At 42.0% G+C, this 10,609-nt stretch overlaps 1 long non-coding RNA gene across 1 annotated transcript; it reads left to right on the top strand.

The window, feature by feature from the left end:
* The first annotated feature begins 2,566 nt into the window (after window positions 1-2,566).
* LOC148775850 (uncharacterized) lies at window positions 2,567-9,647 on the top strand. Its single transcript, XR_016038942.1, has 5 exons — window positions 2,567-2,726; window positions 4,286-4,364; window positions 6,181-6,390; window positions 8,205-8,281; window positions 9,532-9,647. It is a non-coding gene; the product is annotated as an uncharacterized LOC148775850 (long non-coding RNA).
* The last annotated feature ends 962 nt before the right edge of the window (window positions 9,648-10,609 follow it).

Here is a 10,609-nt window from a genome sequence, read left to right as displayed (position 1 = left end):
TACTTGGGTTCAATCCCAGGGTTGGGGAAGATCCCCTGGAGAAGGGAATGGCTACCTACTCCAATACTTTAGCCTGGAGAAACCCATGAACAGAGGAGCCTGGCATGCTTGTAGTCCATGGGCTTGCAAAGAGTCAGACACGACCGAGTGACTAACACTTTCACACACATCATGAACAAATTGAATATGTTTGCACTGATATAGCCTCACCTACTCTTGAGTGATGCCAGCACTGCATGGAAGAAAATTCTGGAAGGTACAGAACTGGCAAGTTAATAGAATAGGTGAATTACTCCTATGGTTAAGGAAATTTGGACTTAGAGATCAGATATGCCCTGCCTAAGATTAAAGTTAACTTGTAGAGGCAAAACTTAAACTCAGAACCGTCTGCTTCTCCTCCAGTAATGTGCTGGTCCATGGTGTGCTCACACAACTTTCTTATGATGTAGCATTTCATCTGAATCATATAATTTAACACAAGATTAAATACAGTCTTCCCTATTTCATGTGTTACATATTTTGCCTTATCGGCATATCTATAAGTTCCTGGGCTCTGTAGACCAGCCTTTCATAGTCCTTGGCACATAGAAGACTCTTCATAAGCATTTATTATTTAGATAACTGTATTTCTTTTGTATCTCTAGAGATATTTGGCCATGTTATTAAATCCTTACTGAAGTTATCAGCAGCTTCGCTGCTATTTTGTGTATGAAAATGATACTATATAAAATAGAAGTATTGGGTCACCAAGTTCAGTTGAAACAGAATGAATATTGAGTTTCTCTGAATAAACTTACACGCATACATGCACACATGCATTCATCCACTCTATTCCCAGTTCCTTTACAAGGGAGTTTCTTAATGGAATCATGATCAGTCATCATTCACAGTACCAGTCTGAAAATAGAATGAAATATCAAAATTACAATGAGAGAAAGAAAAAGCAAATGCCATTTCTCAAACTCAATCAGTCTTCTTGGACTCGGCAGGTCCCTGGGTTGTCACAGATAACTGCGTATCTCAAGTAATGCATGATGACAAGCTTTTTACCAATCATACCCAGTGTGTCTGAGTTACCCTCTCTCTCAATGGGTGTCTGGGCAATGGATTACAAGTCAGTATGTTACTTTAGCCAAGTGGTCATTTATTCATTTGCTAACTAATAATTCAATATTTATGAAAATCATGTAGACCTGATCATGAAAAACTGCTAAAAAGACATATGAAAATTCCTAGGCCCTAAAATACAAGTACAGACAAAGTTTGACCAGTTTTGGCACAACAAGCGGTCTGCTGCTAAGACCCTGGCTATTAAGCTGCATGTTACTTAACTGAGTTGCAAAGTTAAAAACTGGGCACATCTCTGTGAGATACAAAGAGAAACAATGGGAGCTACACTCAGCCCCACTGTCCTTGTCTGATTTATAACCTTTGCCATATTCATTAGCTGCTTTGGGAGTAAAACAAAGGAAAAGTAACCTTGAACCAAATCCACATTATTCTTCTCTCCTGTCCTCTAATATGAAGCAGTCATCTTCATATGACTTATTGCAACTATTCTATGTGTTGAGAATTCAAAGATAGTTAAGCTAGAATCCCTTTCCGTGACAAATCTTGTGGTATTATATGTAATACACACACACACACACACACACACACACTGGGCTTCCCAGGTGGTACTAGTGGTAAACGACCCGCTTGCCAATGCAAGAGTCATAAGAGGTGTAGTTTCAATCCCTTGGTCAGGAAGGTCCCCTGGAGGAGGGCTTGGCAACCCACTGCAGTATTCTTGTCTGGAGAATCCCATGGACAGAGGAGCCTGGTGGGCTACAGTCACAAAGAGTCAGACATAACTTAAGCAACACACACACACAGACATATATAAACACACATCCATTCACATATACACAAATACATGTAAGATGCCACGGGAGCGCTGGGGAGAGACAACTAATTCTGTCAGGGTTTGGGGAGGTGGGGCTTGGAGAGAAGAAAAAATGGACATTTGAGAATTCTGTTTGAACTGGGTCTTTGTAGGCAGTTCTTTAGACTCATCAAGAATGAATGACACCCCAGGCAAAAGAAACAAGAAATGGGAAAACAGCAGAACGGGCAAAGCATGTGGACGCAGGCGTGGCCTAGGATCGATAGAGTCCCTCAGAGAGGATGAAGACTGTGATTAGAATTCATAGGGCAGAATTCCTCGAAACACTAACATTCAGGGAAAATGGAACCTGAAAAAGACTGAAAAGGAGCACTGAGCTTGTATGTGGTGAACCAGGAGAGAACGACAGTGAGGAAGCCCAGACAGGAGATAATGGGTGGAAAGTGCCTCCTGGAGCTGGCTGGTAGGCGGTGGCTGGTGTGCCTCACAGGGTGCCAACATGGAGTTGTGAGAGCAGAAAGCAATTGGTTGTATTTTAAGAATAAATGGGAGAGAGGAAATGGAGATGATGATGTAGGCTGCTCATAGGGAAGGCTACTTTTGTGGGAAGCCCAACAGGAAGAGAGGGCAAGATAGTGCGTGGAGGGCGTGTATTCAACAGATACGGTTTGTGTTTAAAGATTTCCTGCAAGGAGTCAGAAGGAAATGGATGTTAATGACAAGCCTCTGTAAAGGAGTTGACTGCTGGAGGAGTTATAGGGAAATGCTAAGTGTTGATGGAGGAATGAGCTTGACTGAGATAGGAGCTAGTCTCCAAGACAGAAGTGAAGGATAAATGCAGGTGAGGACGGAAATGAAGAAAAATGCTGAGGATCCTGACCTGAAGGCAACTATTTTGTATGAGAAGTAGGAGGCAATGTTTATTGCATCAAATTATACGATAAAAGGATTATCTTAAAAATTCTAGACATTGGAAACAGATGGAGAGAAAGAGTTCTGGAAGGATAATTGAAACAAGCCGTGAGTTTCACCCTGGAGATGAGCATGTTTGTCCCTGTAGAGGGAGGGAGGGAGAATGACTAAAATAATCATCCCTCTTGCTAAACCAACTTCTGTTTTCCAGGAAGGAAAAGACGGACCTACTCTGCCTATTTGCCAACTGAACAAATGTTTCTCCTGGAACTTTAGTTTTGGTGCCTTTATTTATGAAGCTTTTACATTTGAATAATCGAAAATACTTCATAAAATATGAAGTATTTAATATGGCATCACAGTAGTTATAACCAAAGAAAACCCAATTTTAATATAGAGCCATGAATAAAAGTTATTTGCAAACTTATTCAAAGGGACAAGGTATAATGGAAAACATACAAAGGCATATTTTTACCTTTCAAGAAAAATTTTGGCAGATTTGTATTTTGTATTCTACATATTTCACTTCCTGTTGCAACCGACATTCATGAAATTCACTGACAGGAGCCTAACAGCAACTTTTAAAAAAATGAAGTATCTTTTCCTTAATTAAGGCCTACAAAGAGATTTAATGATGAAAAGTGCCATTAAGCCCAAGTATTATTAATTATTTTCTGCTGCAAGAGCATGCAGTCATTATATACTGTTTTAAATATTATGAAATATTTACAAAATAAGTTTTAAAAATTGCAAACAAGCCAAATATAAAGGCATTTTCCTTTTGAGGTGAAACTAAGATCAAAACCCAAAGAAAAACTTATCTGCATCTCATATGAGAAGACTTCGATGAATGCTCCAAGAACACCTGGCGCTTTGCTTGTTCTTCCTCCATACCCCCTGTGCCTCTACTGAATGCACAAACTGAAGTGTGTCACTACTTGAAATTTTAGCACAAATGTTATTTTTAAGACTATTTTTAAACTTTTTAATTGGGGTATAATTTACAATGCTCAATTCCAGGTATGCAGCAAAGTGATTCAGTTATACATACGTATATGAATATATATATATATGTTCTTTTTCAAATTATTTTCCACTATAGGTTATTACATGATATTGAATATAGTTCTCTGTGCTATACAGTTGGCCATGTTCACTATCTTCTTATATTTGGTGGAATGTATATGGTACTCCCAAACTCCTAACTCATCCTTCTCCCATTCCCCTTTGGTAACTCTAAGTTTGTTTTCTGTCTGTGAGTCTATATCTGTTTTGTAAATAAGTTCACTTATACCATTTTTTGGACTCCACATACAAGTGATATCATATGATTTTTGTGTTTCTCTGTTTGACTTACTTCACTTAGCATGATAATCTTTAGGTATATCCTTGTTGCTGTAAATGGTATTATTTCATTCTTTTTTATGGCTGAGTAACGAGTACGTCAAGGCTGCATATTGTCACCCTGCTTATTTAACTTATATGCAGAGTACATCATGAGAAATGCTGGGCTGGATAAAGCACAAGCTGGAATCAAGATTGCCAGGAGAAATATCAATGACCTCAGGTATGCAGATGACACCACCCTTACGGCAGAAAGTAAAGAGGAACTAAAAAGCCTCTTGATGAAAGTGAAAGAGGAGAGTGAAAAAATTGGCTTAAAGCTCAACATTCAGAAAACTAAGATCATGGCATCTGGTCCCATCACTTCATGGGAAATAGATGGAAAAACAGTGTCAGACTTTATTTTTAGGGGCTCCAAAATCACTGCAGATAGTGATTGCTGTCATGAAATTAAAAGATGTTTACTCCTTGAAAGGAAACTCATGACCAACCTAGATAGCATATTAAAAAGCAGAGACATTACTTTGCCAACAAAGGTCCATCTAGTCAAGGCTATGGTTTTTCCCGTGGTCATGTATGGATGTGAGAGTTGGACTGTGAAGAAAGCTGAGCACCGAAGAATTGATGCTTTTGAACTGTGGTGTTGGAGAAGACTCTTGAGAGTCCCTTGGACTGCAAGGAGATCCAACCAGCCCATTTTAAAGGAAATCAGTCCTGGGTGTTCATTGGAAGGACTGATGCTAAAGCTGAAACTCTAATACTTTGGCCACCTCATGGGAAGAGTTGACTCACTGGAAAAGACTGATGCTGGGAGGGATTGGGGGCAGGAGGAGAAGGGGATGACAGAGGATGAGATGGCTGGATGGCATCACTGACTCGATGGACATGAGTTTGGATGAACTCCGGGAGTTGGTGATGAACATGGAGGCCTTGCGTGCTGCGATTCATGAGCTCGCAAAGAGTCGGACACGACTGAGCGACTGAACTGAACCGAACATTCCATTCTGTAATGTATGTGTGTACTATGTATACACACACACACATACACACATATACCACACCTTCTTTATCTGTCAATGGACAGTTTAGGTTGCTTCCATGCCCTGGCTATTGTAAATAGTGCTGCTGCAAACACTGGGGTGCATGTATCTTTACAAACTAGAGTTTTCTTTGGATATATGCCCAGGAGTGAGATTGGAAGATCATACAGGTAACTCTGTTTCTAGTTTTTTAAGGGACCTCCATACTGCTTTCCACAGTGAACAAATGTTAATTTTATCTGATGGCAGACATATGCTGGGATCACCCACTTCCCATCTCTGTCCAGCTGCCAACTTTGGGACTATCCTCTGAGGACTTGGTCTCTGAATCAGCTTCTAGAATCCCCTGGTTTGAAGGGCAGGAAAACCAAGAACTCTCTGTAATCTCTGGGTCTGGTCTTGCTAGGAATGTGTCCCAAGTCCAGACCCAAGTTGGTGCAGAATTAATGGGTAAATGCACGTATTAAATTGAACGGTAACTTGGTGCATTGTGCCGGTTCTGTTCTCAAATTATACACTTGTTACTGGGAATCTTTATTCCCCTAATTACCACTGTCTAAGACTGTTTGGATTGCTGTAACAGAATAACAGAGACTGTGTGACTGTGGTATTATTTCTCACAGTTAAGGAAGCAGGAAGGTCCAAATTCAAGGTGCTGGCAGGTATAGTCTCTGGTGAGCACCAGCTTCCTGTTTCTCACTTGACTGTTTTCACCGGAGGAAGAGGCACCTAGAAAGGTGCTTTCTAGGGTCTCTTGTATGAGAGCACTAACCCCATTCCTGGAGGCTCTGTTCTTACGACCTAATCACCCCAAAGCCCCACTTCCAAATATCATTACACTGGGTATAAGGTTTGAACACATGAATTTGAGGGGACACAGTCTATATCAACTATTATATGCTCTGCTTTGTATTTTCTTGTGAAAGAAAGCCAAAGTAGGGCAGGTTAGCTGGCAGGAGAAAAATGTTAACCTTTTCATTTTTTATGTTTTCTCTGAAGGCCTACTGCCTCTCACCATTTATGGAATCGCCTTGGTTACTCAAGGGACCAGATGTTCCCTGGGGTTGTGACCCACTGCTCCTGCATTTAGCCTCATGTCTGGCTGCTTGCTTGCTTGCTTGGACTCAGCCCAGTACAGATGGCATCGCTGCTAAATCAGAGAGGATGTCACTCGGTTTCCTGGTCCTCCTTCAAGTTGCTTCTTTGCTGGTAAGAGCTCATTTCCTGGGAGTCCAAATAATTAAGTTTCACCTGTGCTATGTACTCCATAATTACATTATTTTTGTTAATTATGCTTGATGACAAAGTTATCGAAATTCAACTTGATCAAAACCAAAATAAAATCTGGACGCAAATGTCTCTTGCTGTACCATCACAGCTGTTTATACATATTAGAGGACACTTTGCACTTCCTGGAGGGGAAGGAACTAGAGTCTTCTTCAAAATGACGCTGCCAGTTGGCTACATTGGAACCAAATGGTGAATGTCTTGGAAATACGGGAGTTCCTGTGTATGAGGAAGTGTGAGTAGGGGTCCTCACCATTGGAGGGTGGGCAGTGACAGGCCAGCATCTCAAGATGACAGGGAAGATGTGCACAGCGACGATGCTCAGTGAAGCTGAGGGCAGTTTCCACTTGACTCCACCTCCTCCCCGCCCCCGCGCCCCGCTTCTGCTCTGCTTCCACCTGCTCCTGCCCTTCCTCTCTCCTCCATCTTATTCAGCTTGTGCTTCTGCTGCTTCTCCTCCTCCTCCTCTTTCCTCTGCTTCCCACTTTGCCTTTCCTCCCATAATAGGCATTCATTCAACATATCTCGGCTTGATGTGAATTGAAGGCATCTGCATCAACTAAATTTTTCTCTCCCTTGAAATTGAAAGTTGCTTGATGCTTGATCAAGTTGAATTTTGATAACTTTGTCATCAAGCAAGTTGAGCATCAAGGAAGTTGAGACAGGAGATTTAACAGTAGCGCAAGTTTTTAAATATCTGCCAGATGAGATGGAGAAGGCAATGGCACCCCACTCCAGTACTCTTGCCTGGAAAATCCCATGGACAGAGGAGCCGAGTAGGCTGCAGTCCATGGGGTTGCTAAGAGTCGGACACAACTGAGCGACTTCCCTTTCACTTTTCACTTTCATGCATTGGAGAAGGAAATGGCAACCCACTCCAGTGTTCTTGTCTAGAGAATCCCAGGGATGGGGGAGCCTGATGGGCTGCCGTATATGGGGTCGCACAGAGTTGGACATGACTGAAGCGACTTAGCAGCAGCAGCAGCAGCGGTCAGATGAGAAACATTTGAAGACCCTGAAGTTTTGGTCAATGACATGAGTACTTAGGTTCTGTCTATAGAATTTCAGTGGGACTTGTTTGCATCTGAGCTCTCTGATATTAACAGGAAGAGTTGTACTGAGAACATACAAGAGTAAAATTTCCTTCAAAAGGGCACAAGGTAATATGGTAAAGGCTTTTACTATTTTCCAAGGGAAGTCATTTTTCTGGTCATGGTCTGCTGGGAGCTCTCATTGGCTGGTTGACCCTCAGAAACATTTTTTTTTTATTTATTTAATTTATAAAATTTTATTTTTTAACACCAAAAACATTTTGTACTGGCGTATATCTGATTAACAATGCTATGATAGTTTCAGGTGAACAGTGAAGAAACCTGACATTAACTGACAACTCTCCTTACTCTACATTTATTCTCCCATATCCCATCACTTGAGGGTGACCAACCCCACTAGAGGATTTTTTAATGTAGGACATGGCAGTGTACGTTTCCAACGATAAGTCCTAAGAATTGACTCTAATCACAGGCAGCGTGGGAGTATGATTTGAACAATGCATTGTAAGAGGCATGGGGACCCTACCCCATATCTCGCTGCTAATTCACCTTCCCCAGGGTCTGAAATTCCACCACTGAACATTCTCTTTTGTGTCTGCTCTCATCACTGACGTCTAGATGAAATTGCCTGTTCAAGTAATTCTTAGAAGGGTGATGTGAACTCATTACTGCTTTTTACTCCAGGCACTCAGAGACACCTAACTCCTTATGGAAGGCGTGATATTGAAGAGAAACGAAGTAACAGCAGTGTGAGTTAAAAGGTAAGTTACTCCTGACAGAGTACAGGCTTTACCTGCTGTACAGTTCAGGGTGTGTTGACTTTTAGCTGGAATGCTGTCTGGGTAGCAGGGGTCTTGCCCATTGGAGGGAGCCCTTACTCAAAGTCCGATTGATATTTTTGTGCTTCTAGGTCAAGGTGTTCCCAGTCTTGGAACACTGGGGTGTGGTTCTCTGCAAAATATTGCTGTTGTCAAGCTGTCTGCCTGTGAGGTTACATAGGACAACAGGGAGCTTTTTGCTTATCATCTTTCAAAGCATCCAGCATTAAAGACACTTCATCAGAAGCAGTGAGCCATTTAGTGCCACTGTCTTACCCCTGTGGCTCACTAGGGGACCCAGCCTGCGTACTTTATTACCTTCTATGCAGATATATTGAAATGAGATGCTTATCACCCTAGGTACATATGCTCGTTCACTCTCTGGGCTTGAATTGTCTTCCTAAGGGTCATAAGGGAACAATTTTTCTCTCTTAATGCTCCCAAATTTGCAAGATTTTAATTCTACATGGCTTTATGACATGTATTTAGCTTAAAGGAAGGTAAAACAAATTAAAAAAAATAAAATAAAACTTGCACCACTAGAGAAGAAAGGAAAAGGAATTAAAATATAAGCAGACAATTTACAGTGTAGAAGAAGAGTAGAATTTCTTTTGTTGCTGATGGCCTATGAAGTATACTTCTTTGAATGTCCCTTTCTATGGACTGAAGCAATTGCTCATTTGTACTGAGGAAAGGTGCTTCAGATTAATTTTGGAAACTTCAATACTGCACTGTGCTAAATTTTAATTATTTCACTTCCTGCTTGGTATATTAATGTTGTGATTACCCTTGAAAGTGTATTACCGATGATGATTTATGCAAAACCCAGCTAGCTCCACAGCTCCATCAGTTTCAATTAAGACCAGCCACAGAGGAAGTGGGCTGTGGTCATGTTGGCTGCAGACCATCATTATGCTCACAAGCAGGTATGGTCCGTTTGCTTAAAGAATTAACTTTGTTTATCCTTCTGGAGCCATCTCTTCCATGGCAAGACTAACTACTGAGAGAGGAAACTGTATGTAGCGATTTGGTCTGCTGGACTTGGATCCAAACTGAATCGGTCCAGGAAAAATTTTATCTCTGTTTCTCTGCTGATATAGGACATTTTGGGCCAATTTTTCCCTCTTTTGAACTGTTCAAGGACTGAACTGGCCAAAGACGCTATTGCAAAGTTATCATTTTCTGATTTCCAGGAACAGGGTTTGCTCAGCCTCCGGAGACTGTGGTCATCTGGAGTTAATCATAAAGTACGTCCTCCTTCTCAAATGAAGCACTGTTTTCAGAGCTAATTTATCTCGATGACTTCGACTATTGAGAGGTCAGGAGGTTTTCCCTGGTGCATCCCTGGTACCCAGTCCTTCTAATGACTAATTTGGCTGCCTAGTTATTGAAATCTCTTGTCTACCTGGCAGCCGTTCCTAAATCTATTCCAAACCATGTCACTGAGGTCGCCTGCCAGGTCTGGGAGGCGCTCTTCCTTCTGAGTACGGGAGAGATGGGCCGCCAGACCTGATTTCCATGGCAGTTTCATTTTAATCACATTTGGAAATTCTTGACTACAGGCTGTGCATTTATGAAATCAAGGGAGCCTGTACCTGCCAAGTGAGAGCTCTCCTGACAGCCTGCCAGGAGTGGAACCTGGTCTGCAGCAAAGAAAGAAGAGTGCATCCACCTTCCGAGACCCAGGGCCAGATGGCACCTTAGAATCACGGCTGAGAGGCCTCGGGCTCTTCCAGGGCTCACATTACGTTTACATTTAAAGTTGCTCAGTCGTATCTGACTCTTTGTGACCCCATGGACTATACAGTCCATGGAATTCTCCAGGCCAGAACACAGGAGTGGGTAGCCTTTCCCTTCTCTGGGGGATTTTCCCAACCGAGGGATCAAACCCAGGTTTCCCACTTTGCAGGTGGATTCTTTACCAACTGAGCTATCAGGGAAGCCAAAAATCAGACACTTATAGTTTGTTTCCTCCTGCCACTTAAGAGAGAGATAAAAAATGTCTGACACTTGCAGCCTATTTCCTCCATTTGGAGATCCCTAGCCTTCCTGCCTGTTACCCTCTCATTGCCCCCTTTTCTTTTAGGAGAATTCTGTTGCCTAGGGAAAGGGGCATCATTTTCATTCTTCTGAGCTGATAAGAGGCACTGTTCCTAAATTGGTGAGGCAACATATTCTCCTAATCCTCGGGGCTCTTATGTGGTCTCAGATTGGCCCTTCTTTCCAGTTTCATCTCCTGCCCTCTCCCACCTTGCGCTCTGTGCCCAAGGC

This window comes from Moschus berezovskii, chromosome 13 (assembly GCF_049115385.1).
Source record: "Moschus berezovskii isolate FMDL1 chromosome 13, NW_MosBer_1.0, whole genome shotgun sequence".
In the NCBI taxonomy this organism is placed as follows: domain Eukaryota; kingdom Metazoa; phylum Chordata; class Mammalia; order Artiodactyla; family Moschidae; genus Moschus; species Moschus berezovskii.
The sequence above is the reverse complement of the archived record's forward strand: the minus strand, read 5'-3'. Positions and strand labels throughout refer to the sequence as shown.